Source organism: Rousettus aegyptiacus, unplaced genomic scaffold (genome assembly GCF_014176215.1).
Source record: "Rousettus aegyptiacus isolate mRouAeg1 unplaced genomic scaffold, mRouAeg1.p scaffold_m13_p_13, whole genome shotgun sequence".
In the NCBI taxonomy this organism is placed as follows: domain Eukaryota; kingdom Metazoa; phylum Chordata; class Mammalia; order Chiroptera; family Pteropodidae; genus Rousettus; species Rousettus aegyptiacus.
In genome coordinates this window covers 2,124,102-2,129,138 of record NW_023416288.1, presented here as the reverse complement: position 1 = coordinate 2,129,138, position 5,037 = coordinate 2,124,102, and positions in this window count along the sequence as shown.

Genomic DNA, 5,037 nt, shown 5'->3' with positions numbered 1-5,037 from the left:
TGTGGGTCTCTTTAAATTCATCTTGTTTGAAACTCTCTATGCTTCCTTTCCCAGATTAGGAGAGTTCTCAGCCATTATTTCTTTAAATAAAGTTTGTTTTTTTCTTTCAATTAATCTGTGACAAAGGAGGCAAGGATATACAATGGGGTAAAGATAATTTCTTCAATATTGGTGCTGGCAAAACTGGACAGATACATGCAAAAAATAAAATTGGATCATTTTCTTACACTGTATACAAAAATAAACTCAAAATAAATTAAAGACTTAAATGTTTGACCTGACCGTAAAACTCCTAGAAAAAAATATAAGCAGTAAACTCGCTTACATCACTCTTAGCAATATCTTTTTGGATATATCTCCTCAAGGGAGAAAAACAAAGGAAAAAAATAAACAAATGGGACTGTGTCAAACTCAAAAGTTTCTGCATAGCAAAGGAAACCATCAAGAAAATGAAAAGACAGCCTACTGAATGAGAAAGGATATTGCCAATGATGTATCTGATAAAGGGTTAATATCCATAATAAATAACTCAAAACCAAACAAAAGCAAAACACACACACACACACACACACACACACACACACACACACACACACAATTCAATTTAAAAAATGGGCAAAGGACCTAAATAGACATTTCTCCCAAGAGGACATACAGATGGCCAAGAGACATATGAAAAGATGCTCAACATTACTAATCATTAGGGAAATGCAAATTAAAACCACAATGAGAGCTAACCTCTCACCTATCAGAGGGGCTATCATCAATAAATCAACAAACAAGTGTTGGTAAGGATGTGGAGAAAATGGAACTCCTATATACTGTTGGAGGGATTGCAAATTGGTACAGACACTATAGAAAACAGTATGGAGATTCCTCAAACAATTAAAAAATAGAGTTGTCATATGATCCATCAATTCTACTTTTGGGTATTTAAAGAAAACAAAAACATTCATTCAAAAAGATATATGCTCCCCTATGTTCACTGCAATAATGCCAAGATGTGGAAGCAATCTACATGTTCATCAGTAGATGAACTGATAAAGATGATGTGGTACATATATACAATGAAATATTATTCAGCAATAAGAATAAAATTTTGACATTTGTGACAAAATAGATGGGCCTAGAGCATATTAGGCTAAATGAAATGTCAGAAATAGACAAATATCATATGATCTCACGTATATATGGAATCTAAAAAACCAAAATAAGTGAATAAACAAAACTGAAACAGACCCACAAATAGAGAACAAGCTGATGGTTGTCAAAGAGGAGGGTTTAGAAGGATGGGAATATAAAAATAAAAAAACCAGTTGGTATGGTCGGTCTTTTTAATTTTAGCCTTTCTAATGGCTGTGTATCTCATTGTGGTTCTAATTTGCATTTCTGTACTGGCTAATCATGTGGAGCATTTTTTCATGTGCTTCACCGTGCAAATGTGCATACTTTTAGTGAAGTATCTAGTCAAAACTTTTGCCTGCTTTTATTTTTTGTTTTGAGTTCTTTAGGTATTCTAGATATAAGTCCACTATTGGGCTTACCATTTTATTTTTAGTCTTTCGAAGAGCAGACATTATAAATTTTTATGAATTCAAATTTATCAAATTTTCCTTAGGAATTGTGCTTTCAGTATTATATCTGTGAAATTTTTGTATAAGTGGTCATAAATATCTTCTATTTTTTTCTCTAGTTTTGTAGGTTTTAGATTTTGGATTATGTTCCATTTTGAGTTGACTTTTATATGTGGAGCCAAGCTATTAATGAGTTTTTTTTCGCATATGGATAACCAATGGTTCTAGCAACATTTGTTGAAAAGCTGTCCTTTCTCCACCAAACTATGTAACTTTGTAAAAAAAATATTATCCACGTGTGTCAATTTTTACGCACTATTTTGTTCCATTGACCTATTTGTCTATCTTGATGCTGATACATTTCCTTGATTACTGTAGTTTTATAATACCTGAAAATCAGGTAGTTAGCTCTGCAACTTTTTCAAGTTGTTTTGGCTAAGGTCTTTTGCACTTCCATATGAATTTTAGAATCCGCTTGTCCATTTAAAAAAGGCCTACTGGGGTTTTTACTAGAGTTGTGTTGAATCAACAGATCAATTAACATTTTAATACTAAGTCTTCTGACTTGTGAACATGGTACAACTTATATAGGTTTATATAGGTTTAACCTCTCTCAGCAGTGTTTTGTAGTTTTCAGTGTACAGGTTCTATACATGTTTTGTCATATTTATCCCTAAGTAATAAATATTTCTTTATGCCATTTTAACGTTTTTATGTAGAAACACAATTTATTTTTGTACATTGATCTTGTTCTGCTATATCCTTTCTAAATTCACTTATTCTAGTAGATGAGAACCTCCTCATAGGTTTCCACTTCAAAGTAGAGTTTGAATGTGTCACATCCTACCATCCTTGAGTATTTACCATATATCATTAGCCATCACCATAATAATCCTGAAAAATTAACATGACAAATTCATCGTTGGTTCTGCTGAAGCTTCATTTCCTTGATAAGACCACTTCCAAATGGGTCATGCTTTTAAGGATCATGATTTTAGAGAGGAAAATATTTAATCTGATTTATCCACTGATTAGCAGCCATCAGCATCACTTTGGAGCCAGAAGAAATGCAACATTTTAGGCCTCACTACAAAGCTAATGAACTAAAATCCACAATTTAACAAGTTAATCAGGTGATTTGTATGCATATTATAGTTTGAGTAGCCTTGCTTCCTATTGACAAGTACTACGTAGATCCTTTACTTCTAGACAGACCTGAAATACTAGCTTTGTCTACAACAGAAAAGAGTTTGAAGCCATTGCCCGAAGAGGAAGAAAAAGGCTTTTCCAATCACCACTAATTTTTTTCAAAAAATAGAGAAATTGATTTACATAAGTTTGCCTTTTTACAAGACGTATTGACCTATCTCATCAGAACTGAGGAGGAGGTTATATGACCCTAGTAGAGATCTCAGATAAATGAATAGGGACTCAATGACGATATCATTCTCAAGAACTTGAAGAGTATTCTACTTTTCCTTGTTGCCATTATATTTTACTCACTCACCTTCATAACCACACCCTATGCCTTTTTAACCTTTGAATTCTTTCCGACCACAAACGGCCATCTTTTGCACTTTTGTCATTCTGATAATTTCTACTGCACTTGTTCTTTGAATTTACCAAGACTACTGGTCAGTCAGTCTCCTTTCTTTCTCCTCACCTCTTCTGGTTTCACTTTCTTCCCTACCTAGCTATTCTACTCTCATGACAATATTCTCTACTTCCTTGCTTAGAAAAAGCCGAACCACATATCATTCTGTTTTCTCTGTTATTACATTAACTGGCTTAAACACCTAAAAGTGAAAAAAAAAAAAAACTAACATATTCAGAAGAAAACAGAGATGCCTATCTTTATGACATGGAGAAGAGATGGATTTCTTAAGACACAAAAAGCATAAACCATGAAGGAAGATGAACAGGCAATACAGAGTACAGGAAATGTTAAGTGTCCAATAAATACAGAAAAAGATCACTAACCTCAATAGCAATCAGAGAAATAAAAATTAAAAAATATCAAAACACTATTTCAAACTCATCAGATTGGCAACAGTCCAGTAACATCAAGTATTGGCAAGGATATGGTGCAACAGGGACTCTTACATATTACTGGCAGGCTAAACTGGTACGAGCACTTTACTGAACAATTTTGTAATACTTAAGTTACAAGTGAAAGTGAGTATCTCACATTCCAACATTTCCACTTCCAGCGATATGTCCTAGAGAAGTACATTCACACATTTCAGAAAAATATTTAATTCAGTGCTATTTGTAATAGCGAAAGATGAGAGAAATCTAGCTGTACTTCATTAAGGAAAAGGCTGTATCTTTATTTCCTTAAAAAGACAAAACCAAAACAAATATGACACAAATAAAACAAAAAGTTAACATCTGCTCAACCTAGTTGTGTGGACTTGGTGATATATTATTGCTTATACTTATCTGAAATACCACGTAAAATATAAAAATGAAGTGTGAAACATGAAGTACATAATGAGCAATACTGTCCTTAACATTCATAATAGGTTTATAATTACTTTAAGTATCTTATCCAAGTGACCTCAATTCACAAAAACATGAGTAATGATAATGTTTATAAATAATTTTCTGTTACCTGTCACGTAAGTTCAAAGTTTTGATTGCTTCCATGCTGGAAATTATCCTATAAATTGCTTAACCCTGTAATGTTGACTCAAAATCAGGGAGCGAAAAGGCAACAAACATGGACTCTTTTCTAGATCTACTGTAATCTTCATTAGTTATTAACTTTTAATGTCATTAATTTAATGTACATCTATCCACCAACAGGAAAATAAGTACCAAAACATCCTGGACACTGAGGAATATAAAGGGAGACCCATGTAATCCTAAAGCTTATCCTGCTTCTCTGCCTAAGACGACGATTGTTCCTCCTTCCAGCCAGGTTGAGTCTCTCTATATTAGATGCTATCAAGTTAGTAATCATAGTTAACATTTACAAAATACCTACTATATGCCGAACATTGCTTCTAAGGACTTTGTTTTTAATTCATTTCATCCTCATGAATGCTCTTTGAGGTCAGTTGTATTCTTACTCTCATTTTTTAGATAAGCAACTTGAGGCACACAGAGGGCAAGTAATTTCCCTAAAGTTAATTAACTACTAAGTGTTGAAGCCAAGATTTATTCAGAGTTTGGCTCCTGAGCATACACCCTTACTTAATCAAGAAACTTGTGCCTAATTGAATGAACAGTCAATTAGAAAAGGTTTATCAGGAAAACTTAACCTGAAAGTTACAAATAGGCATTTTTTAAAATGAGAGTAAAGAAAAAAAGGATCTCCAAAGCATTTTCTGTCTCTTTTATTCTTTGCCAAACGTTTAAAAGAATTATTATGATATTCTATTTCTTGCTTTGGGAATTCCATTTTGCATTGCTCATGACTTTAAGATGAAGGTTTCTCTGTAATATAACAATCAGTGCA